Below are 22,520 nucleotides of genomic sequence, written 5' to 3'. Positions count from 1 at the left end.
ATAGCGTATAGAATGCAGTCTAAAAGAACTACAGTTCACAAAATGTCTTCTCCTGTTCCCAGACAGGTGGGCAAATCTAGAGGCAGTTTGTGAATTAAAGGAACCCTTTACAAACAGAGCAAGGACCAGTGGCTATTAGCAGTTCTACTGCCTCTCCACGATGAGTGTACAAATCCTCACAAGGTACTATCTATCTTATGGATCCTGCTGTCTAGCAGTACAAGAATTGTCCAGCGACAAAGGTCTTCGAATCAAAGAATGTGACAAATCCGCAGACTCCTGATCTATATTTCTTTAGACCAGCAATGCTATAATTCTCAAGGTGCCTGAATCTACTTATTAAACTAAGGGCTCCCTATGGATTATCAGTGAACATTGCCATTACGGATCAACTGTGAAAGAAAGGCCTACGAACTTGTCTCTCAACATATCCTTTCCCTCTGCTACATTTCATACATTCTACTACCAATGCGGTTCGTTTACTACCAAACAGGATCCTGTTTTTAGAGGTAACTTTATGAAAGATTCTAACTGCTGCTTCTTTGCTAGATCCAAACGTCCAAACCATTGAAAAGGGATTCTTTTTATAGTAAACGTTTTGCATGAAATCAACATTACTGTATACACACGCAAATGTTACCATAAACTAGGCTTATGCACATTTTAAATTGACCATTACTAACTTAGACCTGCTTTTAAAAGGGCTAACAGTTGCAGTCTTGCTTTGCGACATGTCAGCATTTTATTTCTAGAAGATGCTGGAGTCATAATTGTCAAACGCGGGGCGTGGCTTGAGCGCCGCACAGGATGGCGGCTTAGCGTCGGAGCTCCGCTGACCGAGCACCGACGCCGGCAGATTTCTCTGCTCTCACCGGACTTTCCCAGAAGGAAAACGCTGCATCTGGTGTGGGAGCATGAGGTGAGCAAAGGACTCCGCTCCTTGTTTCCTAACTCCAGCGATATGTGCTCCTTTTCGCTGTGACGAGGTCCGCTTTTTCGGCGGCCGCCATTTTCTCTTTGACGTAACGCTTTTTACGAGCGATAATTGCCTCATGTTTGCCTCGTTTCTCCATCTTCAAGCCTCTCATTTACGTCTACCTCCCTCACCAGCCTAATAATCACTACGAAATGCCTCCTCAGTTGCAGCTTCTTTGCTCTTCATATTTTACCGTGCAGGCGTCATTCTCAGCACCTCAGCCTTATCTCTTCATTTAAATAAAATCCTGGTTGGCGCCTTTCTCGAACGCATTTTAATATGCGCTACGCTTCCTGGCTTATTACAGTATTTCTCTTTGCGCAGTACTGCTACAGCAACCTTCCTACTGGACATGGGTTCTATGGTCATATTACCATATTACATAACCTGCATATCATCGACGCTGCTGTTCTTGCGCTTGTATACTCATGCAATGCTTGGTGATTTGCTCCAGTGTTCTATTTCCGCAAACATGTCTGAAGGTTTTCCTGATGAGAAACTGTATTTTTCACAGCCACTATAGTGAATAATTCGACGTCTCTTCAGCTTGATTATTTTTGTTTGGCGCGCTTCCTGTACGCATTAAACAGTGTCGTGCCACAGTGTTTCTTCCTTGAATGCTATTTCTATTGACTTTGTCTTGTGGTCTGTAGTGGCACTAATATTTTTCCTCCTATTTTTTCATGGGGAAATTGCGTACCCTCAAGCTTACTGCTTCAACGCCCAAACCGCGTCATTCCTCAGAATCTGACTCCACGAATCCAACCATGGATGATTCTGCTTCTCATAGGCCGGACTTAACTCCTGGGTTAATTCCAAAACATATTTCCTCAAGTAAACTTTTGCAACCTGCTTCAACAAAGCGCCTCAAAAAAGACCCCCCTTCCCCAGGCTCATCATCACATTCCGCTTCTATGGATCTTATTCTTGAGGAAATCCGTGCGCTCAAACCCTTCATGGCTGAGACTACTAAGACTTTGCAGTTTTTACACGATAAATGGTCTACTCTTGAATCGCGTGTTCTTCTAGTAGAACAGGCCACGGAGGCCCTTCAAACCTCAAGCTCTAGGATTTCGCTTTTGGAAAAAGATGTTTCTCTCCTGAGGAGGCAGACAGAGGAGTTGGAAAATCGTAATCGCAGAAATACCCTACGCCTTTATGGTCTTCCGGAACTTTCAGAGGGATCCAATCCAACTGCATTTTTTCAAACCTTTCTGCCGAAAATTCTGGATCTTCCTCCTTCCTCTTCACTTAATATACAACGTGCTCATAGACTTGGTCCTAAGGTTTCCAACAAACCCGAGGTGTCATCATGCTGTTCTTACAATATACTGATCTCCTGCAGGTTCTTTCAGCAGCAAAAGCTAAAAAACAAGTTATGTGGGAAGGTCATCGTCTTTATCTATCTCAGGATGTGGCTAAAGTGACAGCTGATCGTCGAAACCAATTTCTTGATTTGAGACCACGACTGCGAGCTCTAAATGCAAGATTTGGACTGCTTCATCCTTGTCTCTTCAAGGTGACCTATAAGGATAAGACGACGACCTTCGATAATCCACAGGTCCTTCAAGAGTTTCTTTGTCAGCAGGAGACAGACGTCATGGACACTACAAGAGCTGTTTAGTCACGCATGAATGAACTGTTTACCTTTCCGTTCCTCCTATTGTGTCGTATTGTGTCGTATTTTTGTCCTTTATTCCCTGCTGATTGATATCATATTCTAACATTTTTGTATTTGTTATTCTGTATTTTATATTTCCTATGTTTCTCTAATATTCCTCTTATTTTTTGTCTTCTTATAGATGATCTTCCCTTTTCTTCATCCCGGTGTATTCATGCATCCCTTCATTTCAGTTCTCTATGTTCCGTTATCGCTGTCGTCATCTTCTGGCGTCGTCACCCCCCATTCGTCGTCTTCGTTCTGTATTCGTTGGTATGTTTCTATGTTCTTCTTATATTGCTCTGTCCTCTCTACTGCTCTCTTTTGCTATCTCCTCTCTCTGCTCTTTTCTCTCCTTCTTTCTCACTGTATTCTCAATTTATTCTCTTGATTTTTTTCTCTTACTTACTCTATCTCTACATTCCTACTACCATTCTCTTGTCTTCCCAACGCATCTTTTCTATTCTATCTTCTTTTCCTTATCATTCTACTCTTGATTTCTATTCCGAGTAGTCACTTGGAACGTTAAGGGGTTAAATAACCCCATTAAACGTCAACGAGTTCTGACGCATTTGGCTAGGCTTAAAGCTGATGTAGCCCTCCTCCAAGAATCCCATCTTTCGGAAAAGGAGGCTGTAAAACTCAAACGTTGTTGGGTGGGACATGTTTTCCATTCTCCTGCCTTAGGTAAGAAAAATGGTTCAGTTATATTATGTCACAAAAAGTTAACAGTTTCTGTTGTTTCTCAAGAATGTGACGTTAATGGTCGTTGGGTTCTTGTAAATCTTCTCATAGACAAGATACCAATTGTTATTTTTAATGTTTATGCTCCCACAGGGGTTGACAAATTGTTTTGGCCTGCTATTTCTGAAAAACTTGTTATGCTTGATGAACAATATGTTATTTTAGGTGGTGATTGCAATCAAGTTCTTCATCCCATTTTAGACAGAAATTCTAAAGTTAAATTTGTTTCCTCCAAAATGCACTCTCAATTTACTGCATCTATTCAAAATAACGCATTAGTTGACATTTGGAGACTATGTAATCCCGACCTTAGAGAGTACACCTTTTACTCCCCCACCCACCATTCCCAATCCCGTATTGATTACCTTTTTCTTAGCAAATCCTTAGCTCAACTTGCCCTTCATTCAGACATTGGTTCTATCTTAATTTCAGACCATGCTCCCGTTTTTGTTGACATTGACCTTATCCCCTTCTCTCCTCACTCTGGGCGCTGGAGATTTAATAATTCTTTACTCCTTGGCTCTGATTTTTGCACTCAATTTACTGCTTTTGCCACAGAATTTTTTACACTTAACCATCTCCCTGAATCTTCCATTGTCATGGTGTGGGATTCTTTTAAAGCAGCTGTTAGGGGATTTGTCATTAATTTTGTCTCTCAAAAGAAAAAGAAGTCGATTTCAAAGTCAACTCAACTTTTAGATAAAATTAAGAAGTTGGAATATACTTATTATAACTCTAGCTCTGAATCCTCCCTTCGAGAGCTTATTTCAGCCAAATTCGATTTTAACAAATTTACCACAAATGCAGCCTCTAATTCTCTCCTTAAATGTAACTCTCGTTATTATGGAGGCCAAAACAAAATGGGCAAATTACTAGCTAACTATCTTAAAATACGAAGGGAGAAAACAAAGATTGAATCTCTACAAGGACCGGCGGGAATTTCTCTGTTTAAAGATAAAGACATATTAAATCAGTTTGTTTCGTTCTATCAAACTTTATATACTCCTGAATCCACTCCTGATCCCACTGACCTCCTTACATATTTTCAAGACATTCCTCCCCCTCCCTCCTCTCATATTGATTTTCATTCACTTGATTCGGATATCTCCCTCTCTGAAATTTCTCATGCTGTTTCTGTCCTCCGTCGTGGTAAAGCGCCTGGACCTGACGGTTTCACTATTGAATTCTACAATCATTTTTCCTCCCTTCTCCTTCCTAAACTACTCCTATTATTTCAATCTTTTGTTGATTCTGGTTCTTCCCGGGGAACCTTTCAGGAAGCACTCATTTGTTTAATTCCCAAACCAGACAAGGACCATACCTTATGTAAAAACTATCGCCCCATCTCCCTTGTAAACACAGATTATAAAATTTTCGCCAAAATCTTAGCTCTTAGATTGGATCCCCTATTACCAAATATTATTGGCCCAGAACAATCAGGTTTTGTCAAAGGTCGTTTATCATCCGATAACTCCCGTGTTTTCTTTAATATTTTGAGTAAAGCTCCCTCCCTTTCTTATCCTTTGGCTGCCATCTCTCTCGATGCCGAAAAGGCTTTCGATAGAATAGGATGGGACTTTATGTTTCAAGCCCTTCGTTGGATCGGTTTCTCTCCTAAATTCATTTCTCTTCTTTCTTTACTTTATTCTAGCCCTCATGCTTCAATTTTTGCAAATGGTCTAACATCCGATTATTTTCCCCTTCAACGGGGTGTACGTCAAGGCTGCCCCTTATCCCCTCTTTTGTTTGTTTTAGCTTTAGAACCTTTTTTGACTAAGATCAGACTTGATGAAAGTATTTCTGGTTTTCATTACGGCTCCCAACAACAGGTTAAACTATCAGTTTACGCTGATGATATTTTGTTATACTGTTCAGACCCACAATCCACTTTACCTTTCTTTTTGAATCAAGTTTCCTCTTTTTCTAACGTTTCTGGTTACCGTCTTAATATTGATAAATGTGAAATCTTACCCTTAAACCTTCTATGTCAAAAACATCTCTTTGACAATTCTGGCTTTTCTTGGCAGCCTTCCAAGATTAAATACTTAGGTGTTTGGTTTGCTCCTCGTCTCTTAGATACTCTTAAGTTCAATTTCGGTTCACTTTCTGTTAAACTTAATGCGGCTATTACTCGCTGGAACCCTCTCTTCCTTTCTTGGTGGGGTCGTCTTGATTCCATCAAAATGATGTTGGCACCTCTAGTACTTTACTCTATCTCCATGATTCCCATCCATATTCCGGACTATTATTTCAGGTCAATAGATTCTATTTTTCTTAAATTTTTGTGGAAAGGTAAGAAATCTCGAATAGCCCTTTCTGCTTTGAAAAAAGATAAAGCATTAGGAGGGGTTAAATTTCCAAATTTCAAATCTTATCATACCGCTTTTTCATTAAAGCAAGCTTTGCGTTGGCTCTCTTCAGACCTCCCCTTTTATCCCCCTCTTTGGCTAAAGCTAGAATCTTCTTTCCTTCATCCTTTTGATTTTAGCGAGGTTCTTTCCTTCACTTCTAATGTAACGTCTCTTCGCTCCCCCATTATCTCCCGCTCTCGTTCTCTTCTTCAACCGTACTTGTCATCCTCTTATCCATCTGCTTCCTCCACCCATATTCAGCCTATTTGGCATAATAAATTCCTCCAAATTCGTAATCGCTCATTATATTGGAAGACCTGGCATTCTCTTGGTCTTAAATGGATCTCTCAACTTCTTGTGGATAATCAACCTCTTCCTTTCCAGGACCTCCAAAAACAATTCTCGTTGCCCTCCTCTTCTCGTGCACGATATATGTCTCTGATTCCCCCTCTCACCCAATACCTTTCTTCACTTCCTACTACAAATTCTATTCCTACAGCATATCGATCTGTTTCCAACGCACTTGCTCAATCCCCTTCTGCCTCTTTTCTCTATAAATCTATTCAATCTTCTACTGATCGTATCAAATCTAAGGTTGAGTTGGCTTAGGAAAAAGATTTATCTCAAGTTTGGTCCTTCACTTTGTGGGATAAAATTTGGTCAAAAATTCATAGTACCTCCAGAGCTGCAAACACTACCCAAACCTTATTTTTTGTTTATAATCGCACATTATTCACTCCATTACTTCTGTCATCGTTTTCCTCAGACACTCCCTCCACTTGTTGGTCCTGTTCCTGCTCTTCAGCTGATTTGAAGCATATGTTGTTCGATTGTCCTCCTATTTTTCGCTTTTGGCAACTAGTGTGGTCCCAGTTTAAAAAGATTTTCAATTTTTGTTTTTCCTTTTCCATTGTTAACATTTTTCTAGGTTCTCTTTCTCCTATTTTTGCCAATTCGTCCCATAAACATAAATTAATTGACCTTCTGATAGCAGTTGCCTTACACCATATTACATCTCATTGGAAACAGGCTAATGATGTTTCCTTTAATGCTTGGTGGAATGCAGTCTGTTTTAATCATCGTCTATACACTAATTTTGTTTCCCCCATTTCCCTCGCAATCAAACGTGATCTTTTATGGCTTCCCCTCACTGAGTATTTATCCAGAATTGCCCAGGTCCCACCTACCACTCAAGTTCGCACTGTTGAAGTCCAAAAACCACCGTGATTACATTTCTTAATTGCATTTAATTTTTCATATCACTTATGTGTTTTATTCTACTGGTTATACCTCAATTACCTTGTGTTCATGAGCATTATCATTTACCATGTTTTATGTATAGAGTTATTTATCAATTCTACTTTTTTGTAAGAGAGATTTCTTGTTTTTTGTAACTTATGATTGTTTCTTCATTTTCTGTCTTTGCTTCTTTATACTTTAATAAACTTCAAACTTAAAAAAAAATAATAATTGTCAAACGCAATGTTCTTTTGCTTTCTTTCCATGTTAAATGTTTTCTTTTACTGTGATACTCATGAAATGTAATAAAGAGTAACATACTTGTGAAGACACCTGCAGAGTAAAGGCTGATCTCTGTATCTTATCTTGTTACAGATAACGCAAGTTGAAGGGCGCTGAGATAACTTGTATTGTGGAAGGTACTGCAAAGCTAATAAGTACACAATTGTATCATTTCACTTTAACCTGATTGGATTGTTTCATGACAACTATGTGTAGGTGTAGCAAATGTTAGAATTGTGTGATTTAACTAGTGGAGAGTAGATTACAGTTCCCAATGCTTTGTCTGCACAGAGCAGAGTAGATTTAGAGTGTTCTCTTTATGGGAAATTTGACTTTCTAAACCTTTCCCTGTGAGGCGACTAAATGCAAGTTCATCCTCTCACATACACAACTTTGATTTGAACTCCATATAAAGTGATCCATTCACAAATTGATTATTGAGCGATACAAACTTGATGATTAATTTTCTTTCTGTAAACACACAGGGCCAGATGTATCAAGATTACATTTTGCGAGTCTATAATAGCGAATTAGACCGATTCGCTATTATAGACTCGCAAAATGCAATGTATGTAGGTTTTTGCAAATATTTTGCAATTCATATATATTCCTTAGCGATTCACTATTAAGTAATGCCTTCCCATTCATTCCTATGTGCCTAGAGGCCCATAGGAATGAATGAGAAGATATTCGCAAGTACCAAATAGGTACTTGCAAATTGCAAATGCAATTTCCTGGGTGCAAGGGGGCCAAAAGGCCACTCCGATGTACCTCTGAAATATGCATGTGTGCACATGTGGCGCACATACATGCCCTAGGAATTTGAAAATTACCACCAACAAGGAGTTGCTGGTAATTTGTGATGCCTTAATACTAATTCACAATTTGCTATAGCTATCAGAATTGCATTTAGGGAATCACAAATTGCGATTCCCTAACTGCATACGCAATTCAGGTAATCGCAAATAATTGTGATTACCCATATTGCGAATTACAAATGTTCGATACATTGCAAAACGCATTTTTGCAATCGCAAACAGGCCGATTCTGCGAATCGGCCTGTTTGCGATTGCAAAAAGCGTTGATACATCTGGCCCTTCGCCTTTACTAAACCTTTATGTTTGAAACTTTAACCACTCTATGTCTTTAATGTGGAGCCTAATGTGCTTCAAGCTATTTATATCTATTGATCTGTTAAACATCCTCAACTTGAATTTCGACTCTTCAGAGAGAGCTTTATATGCCCCAGAATTTGCACAAGGTAAAGCACTAACACCATTCATATATGGATGATCGACACTGTTGTTTAGTAATTCAAGAAAGGTTCATCGATATAGATTTATGAACTTCTGCTAACCCTCTTCAATACTCTACATTTCCAAATCTTCATACAGTTCGTGCACTTCTGCTATTACATATCAGCAGTTCAGGAACTGTCATAGTACATAGGTGACTTGCCACACGTAGCACCTTTAAACATTTTTGTACTGTTACTGCTGTTTAACCTCTATATACGATGAAATTATAGGGTGGTTCCAAAGCAGGAAAGAAAATATTTCTTTTCCCTGACACTTTTTCTCCTTTTAACCTTTATTGGCCTATATTTTGAAATCTTTTATTTAGCTATCTAGATCAAGTTCTGAAATACAAGAGAAAAACCACATTAATGCCTTGTGAGGACTGAAAACGCAATGGCTTATTAACTTTTAACAGTAGTTTGTGCACCTTGCATTGAAATGATATCAATATATGATGTATGAATACGTTGATGTTTCTATCCTTTTCGAACTAACAATAACAGTTCTTGTACTGAAGGTGCTAGTGATGAGCGATAAAATATATTTCAAGGCTCCCAGGGTATGAGTAGCTGCTTCAGTTTATTTACCCAAATTTGGGGGCATATTATCAAGGACCGGTGTTAAAATGATCGCCATTTAATCGTCAGGAAACTGCCGATAAAACTGCGATAATGGGCTTGATAATACGCCCTTGTTAATTCCCATAGAAGCCCATGTTCTGGTGTTAACATGGGCTTCTATGGGAATTAACAAGGGCGTATTATCAAGCCCATTATCGCCGTTTTATCGGCAGTTTCCTGATGATAAAACAGCGATAATTTTAACACCGGTCCTTGATAATATGCCCCTAGTGTGGTTCATCTAGTGTTTGCACTAGATAGAGACTAGGCAGTTCATCTAGTTCTTGCACTATATGCATAACAGCAGTTCCATTGGAAATATGTGAGGATTTTGAGTCCATGGTGGAGTATTTTAACAAAACCAGCTCTACTGTTGATGCTCCATGCTCTGCAGGTAGTGTTAGTTCTGTCTATTGTACAACTTCACAGTACAATCATTATTATATTGTTATGATTGAGGAGAAAGAGCAGTGAGCAGCACCTGAGAGGAACCCCACGGAAAGTGGAAATCCTGAGAAACAAGCGCACTTTAAACTGGTAATACAATATCTTTGAGGTCTGAGTCTCAACAGTGCACATTGGGCTCCATTTTCAGTTCCCTGTTAATTCTGAGGTGCAATACTTGGGCCACTGGTGTAACGCTAAGTGAAGGCCCCCCCCTGTAGAATGTGATAAGGGGCCTGAAAGTCTCCATTATGTCACAAATATTCATAAGCTTTGGATTGAGTAGGGGCCCTGTCAAGGTTTGGGGGGCCTCCTGAAAGGGTGCCCCTCCCAGCTGCAGCGGCTGCATGGGCCTGTGTGACGCCCCTGACCGTGTCCAGAATTAACAATCAGTGTTTGCAAATTGGGGCGGTTTGTTACTTGTAAAAACATGATGTATAAGTGTTTTGAAAGATATGGAAGACTGTCTGGATTTGGGATTGCTGCAGGCATTGGTTTTTTTAATATCAGGGAAATCAACAGTAAAAACCTGTCCCGCAGATCATAAACCAGGCCCATGAACAGCCCAAAAAACGGCCTACACAGTGACATGTCAGACCAGCCCATCGGGCACTGCTTGATTGCCCTACAGGCCAGTCCGACTCTGCTCACAGACTCACACTCTCTTGTACTGTACCCAAATACATTGCGTCAATAAAATCTCGAATTGATGGGCTCTTTCTTGTGTTCCTAATTGGTGCCCATACCCATGGTTTGAGCCATCGCCACTCTGGCGCGGACCCCTTAAATCCATGCACTGATTTCCGTAGATCTCTCTGTCTCCTCTCCTCAGTCGACTCCTCGATCCCATGTATGTGTTGTGTCGACTGGTTGTACTTGGGTTGTTTTTCTGCCATTCGTTGTTGTTCTCCTCAGATCATTATATTATGGCTGGATGATAAATGTCTGTTCCTATTGGTTGCTTCCTGCCTCTCCTGGACTAACAATTCAAAATGTATATGATGTTTGGGTATCTACAACATTCCCCTGTATTTTTCCTGTACACTATGTACTGTGGCTGGTCGCAAAATGCACATCCCAGTAAGTTTCTTCTATATGGACGCCTCAGAGCCTATGCCAAGGCTGGTTGCATGATGATTTTTGCTTTGTCACTCCCGGGCAGACATAGCAGCACATAAACCATGGCTAGTAGTACAAGGACACATTCCATAGATGTTCTCTTCTACTGCTGCCTCTGTGAACCCCATAGCATATACTGCAGCTGACTGTATACCCCCAATTCCTATGGATTGCTCCCTGTCACTCCTGAGTGGACTCTTCAGACATATACTATAGCTGATCATATAATGGTTTCTCTTCTGCTGCTCCAAAGGATATAGTATGAATAGTTATATAATCCCTAATCTTATGGAGTGTTTCTTGTCACTCATGGATGGTTTCTCAGATCATATACCATGGCTGCCTGCTAAGTACCCATTCCAGTGACTTGCTCCTCTGCTGCTCCTGCGCAAACTCATGAGTATATAGTATAGTTGATGCAAAATTGCATTTCTCGAGGGTAACATCCTTTGCTGTAGGGTACTTGCCTAGTCCCTTTATTTAAATGTGTTTACACTATATTGATACAAACAACTCCTAAGATGAAAGGTATCCACACGCATGACCACATCTATACTCTCACGTTTCTCCTATTTCCATGCATATATGCTGCTACATGGTTTGTGCAGCATGGGGTGAACAGTTTATACCTCACAACCACAGCAGCAAAACACTCTGCACAGAGGGAACACTGCACCAGCATACTTTCTATCCATCAATGCACTATCATATAATGATTAACAGCGCTATCTCTCATTCCCTTTAGCTTCAAATCCAGGCATTATTGCAGCAACAAAACATTACAAGAGAACCACTCAGGCCCGCACAACAGCAAAATGTTACCAGTATTGCCCACATGACAGAGACACACTCTTAATTTAATAGCCCATCAACGGAGTATCGAGCTACTATTCCAAATATGAGATTCAGAACCTCAACAGGGATGTGAAGCACTATATAAATGTTCGACAATATAATGTATTTACTTCATTAAGTAGTACATATCAACTGATGTAAAGCAGTGCTTTAAATGGAAAAAAATAAGTGCTGGTACTCATTAAAATGAGCTAGAGGTGTGTCAAGTGGGTGGGGCTAGGGGCAAGACATGATGATACATAATATGATATATAACAGTAAATAAAAGCATAATTCATTCAATCACTTCAAAAGTGCAAAAGTATTCCCATATACATACATACATATTTATAAACGATAATGAAAGTTAACAAGAAATACAGCAGATTTTGAACTCCTCACTAATTTGTGTTAAATTGCCATTTTTAAGGCCCGATTTCGGAACTGAACAACTAAACAAATATCTGGTACTTTTAACTGAAAAAAAAAGTGTCAATCCTAACTTCAGCTGTCACCTCACCTTTTTACATCACTCCCTCCCCTTCCTTCTATGTTCATCATTTCGTTTCCCCCAACCTGATCCATTGCCAGTTGTCACAGGAGGTCATTTCTGGAGTGCTCCAGCGTTGCCTGCTATGCATTGCTCTTTGGACAGGGCTACTTTCCCACCATGGATCCCTCGCTGGTTTGTAAATGCAGCGATTAGTTGATGGGGCACACAAAGGGAAGCAGCTCCGGAGCAGTAAAAAACAAACATGAAAAGAAAAGGTAGATGATTGTGTTGAACTGCCACTCACTTAAGTGCGGCCAGTGCAGCACCAGCCAGGCTATTTCATGCACCTGACCGAGAGGGACCTGGGGGGGGGGCTAAAGCCTTTGTAACTGAATTGTTGTTACACGCTTAATCAACAGACCGAGAGGGACCTGGGGGGGCTAAAGCATTTGTAACTGAATTGTCGTTACACGCTTAATCAACAGTGCAAGGTCTGGCTAGACAGACCCTGCTCTGTTAATCACAGCGTGTGACGCAAGCCCTCTCAAACCCTTGCAGTGTGAGGAATTGCAAAGGGGCGCCTCTGGACTTTACCAGTGTCTTTCCAAAAGCTGATGTCATGGCTCAGGGTGATTGTGAGACCCGGAAGCAGAGCGGCATCTGTCCTGCGGTGTAGGGGATACGGATCCTGAGCCTGCCGTGCCACCAATCAGGGAACCGATACTCTCCAGTGGTCGAAGTGGGGAAAAGAAAGTAGGGGAACTGTGGGCAGAGCATCAGTGGGTGGGGTTAATCTGAGCGGGCTGAGTCAAAGGTGTGGCTTGAAAGAGCAAAACATCCTAATTTTTTGTATGTTTGGCATTTCACTGACCAGGTACATCTTATAAAGATTATTTAATGCAACCTATAGATACAGGTTTATTTGAGGTTTAACATGAGTTATTGACATTAAAATACATTTACAATACGGGGTACGTTTTCAATCATAGAATGTCACAAATACGCATATAAGTGGGATCATAAGCCATTTGTGTCCAAGCCATGCAGTTTCTTTCATCAGCACTTCTCCTCCCTTTTTCTAACCGCTTCTGAACATAAAATTTGGCTTTAGATTCTACGACAGGAGGCCCCACGTGTTGGGGAGCAATGTTGATTACATTATTCTGTGCCCCTAGGTCAATGCAAAATTGTATTCCTACATTTTTTACATGCTTCACGCAACATGTCATGAAGCCAGCATTAGATGCCTCTTAGTTTCCTGTTATTGTATCTAGACATAAACAACCCAAACCTGGTGGTTTTGCAGATGCTTTTAGCAGTATCAGGCGAATGAGATACAAATATTTTATTAGTAGTTTGTGTAATTGCTACTTGAGGTAGTTAGCAATGAGAATTACAAAAGCATCAATTCTGAAATTATGGGACTCAAACATTGGTAGAGTTCAAGACATGCAAAGTGGCTTTGCGGGGCTTTTAAAATATGACTTGGAGCTTTGCGTTGTGCATGTACCACGTTGCATGGAGCAAGGATGGTGCAAGGCCCTTGTAAACATGCCCCTTCGTCTGGTGTGCATGCAAATCCTGCAATGCCAATCCCTGGTGAGTTGCATCAATACTGCTAGAACAAAGCCAATGGAGGCACCAATGAGTGAGGGGGACTAGCCTCAAGGGTCATGTGACCTCAGTGACACAGTCACTGCTGCTCTAGGGTATGCTGCTTTGTAGGCCTGCCCGCAAGACTGGAGGTGAACTTTAGTATGGATTGTGGTGGACAGGCCTTCAAGGTGCTAAGATACCAGGGTTTCTACGGTCTAGTTGGGCCTTCTAAGGTCTAGTAGAGGAATATGCTCCCTCAGGAGAGTGGTCTTGTGGACTAGTCATGAAGGCCGAACCAGGTTCCCCAGTTCCAAATTCGGTAGCACTGGCCATAGTGCCACATCCTATCCCCCCTTCTGCCCCACTGAGAGAAACATGCACTGTCTTCAGCTACAACCCAATTTCATTACAAGACCGGAGGCTATCATTATGCATATAACTTTTAATGCAACTCCAAACAGCCGCATATGTCACAAAGCAATACTTCCAATGGAACATTCTTAACAAAACAATTCTAGTAAGCACTAGGCAAGCAGCCTCTTTTAAAAGCGGCTCCAAGCAGATAAGTCATGTTTTTTCTTACTCTTAAAACTGTTCATTAATTACCATCTATTTATTGTATTTGTACTGCTATTTATGAATTATCTTCGATATTGACACTAGAGTCTGCTCTTTTGTCAAATACATATGATTTTCTTCTTCATTGAGTAATATATTTCAGTTTCTTTCCTATTTCTCTAATTGCCTTCTACTCGCGGGACGATCCGCTCCCTTTTCTCCCCTCACTCGTTCCTTACCCGTCCTCCAATGTATGGAGGTCGGCTCGATGTCCTTTTGTTCGTTTTCCCCATAACCGCACTGCCTTTTCTTCTATCTGCCTGAGCGCTTTGCCATTTCGCGCATTATACTTTTGCGGGCCGAGAAGATAGTATCTTCCCTCGTTGCCCTCTTCCCTCTCCCGGCAGCGCCCGTGTCCGTTGCACGTCTTACTACCGTGTCATTTACCCCAAAAAAAAATGAGGAAGGGCCATTGGCAACACACGCGCTGCGAGTTGTTGTTGCCTAACGCCCTTCCTCTAACGCGATGCTCACAATGAGCGTGTCCAGGCAACCGGCTGATCGCGCATAAGGAAACTGTCAGTTTCCCAACGCGATCGGCCGAATTACATCAATTTATCGTTTTTGCTTGCTACTGTTCAACAAACTCTTCCATTTGGGCTATATATTTTATTTTATATCTAAATAGATCACAACTCTATTCTAATTACTGCCCACTGTGCACAAAAAAAGGGGAATTACTCTTTATCTATTACATTCTTATATATATATAAAAAAATAAAAAAAGAGGGGTTAGAGAAAAAAGTTCCTTAGACCATTCATCATGTCTGACTCAGATTCAGACCAAAACGATCTTTCTCTCCCCAATATCGATAATGAGGCATTTAAATCATTAATACATAAAGAAATGAGGTCCTGTATGTTCTCTACACTTTCGCAAGTCATGGCTTCTAAAAGACCCTTTCCTCCCGAAGAGGAGGATGAATTTCAATATGATTTTGAAAATATTACTGACCTCAATGAATTAAGGGGTAAAAAAACTAAAAAAACTAGAAATATTGACTCTACCCCTAAGAGCACTATTTCAGGTCCTAGTACCTCGGGTGTCCTTAGCGGCACAAATTATAAACGTGTCCCCCGCGGCACAAATTATAAAGGTGTCCTCAGCGGCACAACTTATCCAAGTGCTCAGAATAATGAATTCATCCATGATGATTTTAACAATTCTAACGATGACGATTTTACTGATAATGCCTCAGAATTCCCCGATGAATACATCCTCGACCTGGACGAGGATAATCAAGATTTTGAATTCTATGATGATAATTTACCTTCCTCATCTAAGGATAGTGTCCTTGACCCTTCAGGTGAAGAGATGTTTTCACCTCTGAACATCAGACACCCTAGAAGCTCTGATTGGGTCCCCATGGACCATGTCAGCAAATTTATTACTAAATGGATCAGGAACCCCCTAGAGAGGGACACTCGTAATCTCCTACGAGCTGAATGTTCAAGACCTTCTATCGAAGGTAAAGTCTGCCAAACTCCTAATCTTGATCCCGAACTGATAAAATATCTTTTCAAGCTTGGTAGGGATCCAAGAAAAGGTATGGAGAGATCCCTTAAAATCTGTCAAGACAGAGTTCTTGATATTTTAGGTCCCCTCACTAAGAATATTGATGCCGCTGAAAACAGCCATCTCAACGGTTCCAGCCTAGACACTAACCTTATACGTGGTTGGAGTCAAAGGGCACTAGTTCTTCTAGGGAACGCTAATGCTGGTCTCAATTCGGAAAGAAGGAGAGTCGTTCTGACTAAGATTAGCCCAAAGTTGAGCGACTTAGCCGATAAGGAGCCTTCACTTAATCCTAAAGGGCTTCTTTTTGGCGAAGACCTAATCAAGACTCTAGGCAAATACCTATCCACTTTTACAGCCCTGGATAAAGCACACCAAAGTATGAAAAAGGTTTTCAATGTCAACAACAATAACTTTTTGGCAGGGCCGGAAGAAGGGGCCAATCTTTCGGCCGCTTTAATCGTAGGCCCTTCGGTAGATCCAGAGGTTATAACGCAAGAGGCGACTATCAGTCCTCCTACCAAACTCAATTCTACCCTTCAAGAGGAAGAGGCTTCCGTTCGAGAGGTTCAAGACCAAGAAGGGGATCTAACGACACCAACCCACAAAGTAAGTCATTTGAATCCTTTGATGCCCTTTTCCCCTCCCACAAAAGTGGGAGGCAGACTAAAATTCTTTCTCCAGAACTGGAAATTAATTACTCAAGACCCTTGGGTTCTGAACACTGTTACTGGTTTTTCAATAGATTTCATAGACACTCCGATTCAGGTTTCTTTCCCAAGAGTAATGCCTCTCTCTCAGGATCAAGAAAAGATTATAGAAGAGGAGATCTCTTCAATGCTCCTGAAAGGCGCAATCATAGAAGTCCCTATGGAAACTCTGAGGTTTGTAAGTACTCTTTTTCTGGTAGAAAAAAAGGACAAAGGTTGGAGACCCGTCATAAATCTCAGAGAACTCAACAAATATCTTGTTTACAGACATTTCAAAATGGAAGGTATCCATCTTCTGAGAGATCTCTTGCTAGAAGGAGACTGGTTGGTCAAACTAGATCTCAAAGACGCCTATTTTACCACTCCTATGGCCGAGAAAGATCAACCCTTCCTACAATTTATATGGAAGAATCGACTTTATCAATTCCAAGCTCTCCCCTTCAGACTCTCTTCAGCCCCTTGGTGTTTCACCAAAATAATGAGAGCAGTCGCCTCATCTCTAAGAGAGAAGGGTATTCGTATGATTATATATCTAGACGATATTCTTATTATGTCCCAAGATTATACTAAAATTCTTCAAGATCTCAAAACTGTTATGGGGCTTTTAGAAAACCTGGGATTCATTGTGAACAAAGAAAAATCAATACTGTCTCCCTCAATGTCCATGGAATTCCTAGGTTTCACCGTGGATACCACCAATTGTCTTCTCCTTCTTCCTCAGAAGAAGATTTCCAAAATCAAAAAAGAGATAAGACATGTCCTCAAACATCAAAATCTTTCCTTAAGGGAACTAGCCAGACTTCTAGGTCTTCTCTCGTCCTCCATTCAGGCTATCTTTCTGGGCCCTCTAAATTATCGAGCCCTTCAAAGGATAAAAGGGAAAGCCTTAAGATCAGGTCTCTGGTACGGAGACCGTGTTTCCCTGAACCAAGAGTCCATTTCAGAACTAACCTAGTGGTTGGAGAATTTGGACGCTTGGAACGGCAGAGCAATTTTTGGCTCAACACCAGATTTTATTTTGGAATCAGATGCCAGCCTTCATGGCTGGGGTGCCTGTCTCCTAGATCAAAATACTGGTGGAGTTTGGTCTCAAGAGGAGTCTTCTCACCATATAAACTACCTAGAACTAACTGCAGGCCTCTATGCTCTAATGAGCTTCAAACACTCCCTTCAAGGCAGATCGGTTGTTTTAAAAATGGACAATATGTCCGCTGTTGCCTATATAAACCGTCTGGGTGGAACAAAGTCGGAAGACTTGTCAAATTTGGCCAAAAAACTTTGGATCTTTTGTCTGGAACACAAAATTTCTCTAAGAGCAGAATACCTTCCGGGAGAATCCAACCTCTCTGCAGATTGGAACTCAAGATTCCTCCTGGATCATTCCGATTGGAAACTGAACACCTTAGTATTCAATTCCCTCAATTACTTTTGGGGTCCCTTTCAAATAGACCTTTTTGCGAGCAGGTTAACCTTTCGAATGGAACCCTATTACAGCTGGATGCCCGACCCGAGTGCTCTAGCAGTCAATGCTTTCCTCCACTCATGGGTTGGAGTCAACGCTTATGCCTTCCCTCCCTTTGCAATGATTCAGAGGGTCCTCCAGAAAATAAGACATCAACATGCTTCCATTGTCCTGATAACCCTCTTTTGGCCTTCCCAAGCTTGGTTCCCAACTACTCTGGAGATGTCTTACGACCTTCCTTTCCTAATTCCTTCTCTGAACGACCTTCTCACCGACATAGATGGTCTAATTCACCCTCTTGTTCAAACAGGGAAGTTGAACCTTCTTGCCTGGAGAGTGCCAGGAGATCCAATGATCTCTCTAGACTTTCGTCAACAGCTTCAACTCTTCTCGGAGAATCTTGGGCCCCGGGAACACACTACCGGTATAACAACATTTGGAAAGTCTGGTTACGTTGGTGCTTGGAAAGGGACTTGGATCCCGTGGAAGCACCTATCGTTGATATAATCAATTTCCTTGGAGAACAATTTGATAGAGGTCTGAGTTACAGATCTATCAATTGCTATAGATCAGCTATTTCTGCCGGTCATTCCTTGGTCAACAATAAAACGGTAGGTAAAAATCCTATTATTTGTAGAATCCTTAAAAGTATAAGACTTAGAAGACCTCCAAAACCTAGATATCAGTCTCTCTGGGATGTTAAATTAATTCTTGACCTTTTCTGTAGTTGGCCAGATAACTCACTTTTGAACATAAAGAACCTTTCTATCAAACTAGCTACTCTTCTTTGTCTAATCTCATGTCGTAGAGTTTCTGATGTTAGAGCTCTAGATATTTCCTATAGATCTTATGATATGTTTGATGTTAAATTTGAACTCCACAGAAGGACCAAAACTATGTCTGATTCTATTTTCTATCCTCGTTTTGATATTTGTAAAAAACTTTGTGTTGTAGATTGTATGAAACAATATGATTCGAGAATGCATGCCCTTCGCCCTTCTGGTGTTAATCAATTACTTATATCCTTTGTTAAACCTCATAAAGGTATCTCTTCTGCCTCTATTGCAAGATGGGTTAAAATTGTTATGAATTTTGCTGGTGTTGATCTTAATATCTTCAAACCACATTCTATCAGAGGTGCTATAGCCAGTAAGTCCTTCTGGTCAGGAGGTAAGTTAGATGATATTCTAAAAGCAGCTGATTGGTCAAATTCTAGAACCTTTGCTCATCATTATTGCAAGCCTATATCTCATATGTCTGATGTTGTTTTACAAGGCTACCAACATGCATAATGATAGCCTCCGGTCTTGTAATGAAATTGCGATTCTCCTATTAACATGACCAGAGAATCTGGATTTCATTAAAGACACGGAGGCTAGCATTATACCTCCCACCCTTCCCTGGGTGGTTGATAATTATTCTTTTAGCTACTATTTACTTCTGTAAAACTGATAAAATGTTCATTATTGCTTTTCTATGACAATAAACATACTTTATTGAATGGAATATTCTATTTGATTCCTTACTGTTCCTTATTAAGATGAATCCTTCTTTATATTTCTGAATTTATATACACTTCTTTTCTTTTCAGATAACCTCTCGTGAACTTATATTCCTGATCGTCTGTCTTCGGATCTTGGAGATTTCGTTTGTCCTCCATCTACCCTGATTTTATGAAGTCTCACCGTTGAAGTTTCTCATTGGGACATTTCCTTTCTCTCCTTTGCTCCTTATTTAAAAGAGGCTGCTTGCCTAGTGCTTCCTAGAATTGTTTTGTTTAGAATGTTCCATTGGAACTATTGCTTTGTGACATATGCGGCTGTTTGGAGTTGCATTAAAAGTTATATGCATAATGCTAGCCTCCGTGTCTTTAATGAAATCCAGATTCTCTGGTCATGTTAATAGGAGAATCGCAATTCTGCCTTATTATAAACACCTGGATGTGACTCAATTCAAATTATGCATTGCCTGACTCACCGAAATCCACCAGGAGTCCTCCACATTCATGTCAGCCAGATAGCTGCTAAAAAATAGGCATTATGTATTCAAGTGTCCTGCAAAGGATACCTTTTGAACTGTCCGGCTTGGCTAACTCTTCTACTCACAAAAAAGTTGAGAGAGATCTTGACAGTAAAAGGCAAAATTATATTTTCATTCAGGAAGGGAACAAAAAGCAGTAACCTACTGAGCTATCCACATAAATTATTGTTTTTTGATTGCGTCACTTTTGTGACGCAGCGGCGGCACAAAAGATGCGCCATGGTGCGGGGTATTTACAACGTGACGCATCTGGGAGATGCGTCACGTTGTAAAGCCCCGTGCCAGAAGGAGGTGCTCCTGGGGAGGGGGGGAGTTCCGGTGCAGGAACGCCTCCCAAAAGTGGCTGAGTGAAATCTACAAGATTTCACTCAGTCACTTTTGAGCCCATGCTGCGTCAAAACCCTGCGCCTGCTTGAAGCAGGCGTAAGGATTGATGCAGCATTGTACAGATAGGGCCCCCCAGAGCATTGCTGGATCTGGGTCGCGCTTGCGACGCAACTCCAGCAATGTGCCGACTTTACGGCACAGATGCGTCATGCATCTGTGCCGTTTTTGCCCCGTGGTGCGCTGCATTGTAAATGCGACGCATCCATGGTGGCGGCGCCGCGGCGCACAATAACTAGCGAATCTCTGCTGATATGCAGGGATGCGCCAGTTATTGTAAATCTGCTCCTATGTTTATAAAAGCCCACATCCCTGAACACTGACAGAGCAGCCGTACACATTAAATCTAATAACATAAGACACAATAAATAAAATAATATAAGAAAAAAGCTGAGTAAGACATGAAACGTTTGTAAAAAAAAAAATGCACCAAGGTATTCTTTAATTTTCCCAACTTACGGGATGTTTATTTACGAGCGAGCATGGAGTTCAGAGGCAGTCCAGGCTCCTCTTGCAGACCCCAGTGCGTAGAAAAGAGCAGAGCTGTAAAGGAGGGGCTGGGGACCTCTGGGCAGGCACGCAGAACAATATCCAGGGGAGGCTGGTGGGGCTGGGTCAGCTGGGGGCCTGTCTTCCTCCTATTTTCCAGTTCCGGCTGGGTGGAGAGCAAATTTGCAGCCAGCCAGATGATTCCTCACTAAATCCCTTTTCTTCTTTTTCAGGAGGTGTTGTCGGTCAGTCTGTGTGAGCCCGAAAATAAGGGGCATATTAGGTCAGGACGGCGCACCAAAGCTTCCTGATATGACTATTGTTTTGGTCACAGTGGGGGCAGCCAGGTAGTGTTGCAGTAAATGAGCTGTTAATCACTGCACCCTTAGAGCCATCAGAGGTAGCAGTTTTCCCACTGACGGCCCTTTCAGTGTTGTTTTTCAGGCCCCTGTCCCCAGATACAGAGAGGAAGAGGGAGGAGGTCGTGGGCACTGCTGAGGCATTCCTCGATATGCACCAAACCGGGGACACAGCTGAATGATTAAGGCAGCTAACATTTTAATATGGCCCATTCCTCGGACGCTTTCTTAATAAAAAGAAGTAGGGGAACGGACTGTAACAAATGTAAAAAGTAGGGGCACGCCGTGCCCTTCCGATCCTGCCCACTTCAACCACTGATACTCTCCCTGACTAAAAAAAAAATGCTGGCACTGAGGGCTAGAAAATTTGGAAGTGTCGGTACTCAGGACCGGTGAGTACCGGCCCATTTAAAGCACTGATGTAAAGTACTCATACTATTGCATAGCTATACTTGTATATCGATATCTTCTTGTGGGCCCACCACCTTTATTTCCACTTCATGTCTATGAGGCTGTGAACGTTGTTTTAACTTTGCGCTTTTAAAATGGCTTAAAATTTAACTTGTGCTAATATAATCGAAGATGTACTGTCTTTCATCTTGAACTTATGTTGCACCACATCACATGATCGTTGTTTTTTCTCGGCTCGAACAAAAGAGTTGCAAGCTTCACACTAGAAGACAGTGAACGCTCCTAGGAGCTTTTTACCGCACTGTACCCAACCAAGGACGTTCCAACTGTTGCAGACTATCGTTCATACAATGTGTTGATTATAATGTTTGAATAAACTGTGAGGACGGAATACAATATTATTATGAGAGAATCCTCAAATGTATTCTGTAGTGAAATGTTTCCTCTTACTTGTTCCCCATTGGGGCATATCCTGATGACCATGTGCAGGCTTGGAAATGTATAATATCCATTGTCTGAAGTCCTATAAAAGGACTTACTTTTGTCTGTAACTTGGACACCCAATTTCCTATTAAGTAAAGCAAATCTGTGCTCGACTTTGCATTGAATTTTACCGAGTTCTCTGTACTAATGATCTGCATTGTCCATTGCTAACCATGCTTATGCAAGATTTCATGTATTTAGCTAAATAATACTTTATATAAACTTCTCACAATATTGACCTGTGTCTGTCATTCCTACTGAAAATGCTACAGCTTTGATTCTTGATTTGGGTTTACCTGGAAGAGAGAAAGGTCTAATCGGGGAACAACAAAGTCTGTCCAGGGACTAAACCACTCCCAGCCTGAACCTTGGACGCTCACTTCATAAGATTA

This window comes from Lissotriton helveticus, chromosome 5_1 (assembly GCF_964261635.1).
Source record: "Lissotriton helveticus chromosome 5_1, aLisHel1.1, whole genome shotgun sequence".
NCBI classification, from domain to species: domain Eukaryota; kingdom Metazoa; phylum Chordata; class Amphibia; order Caudata; family Salamandridae; genus Lissotriton; species Lissotriton helveticus.
This window is presented reverse-complemented; position numbering follows the sequence as displayed.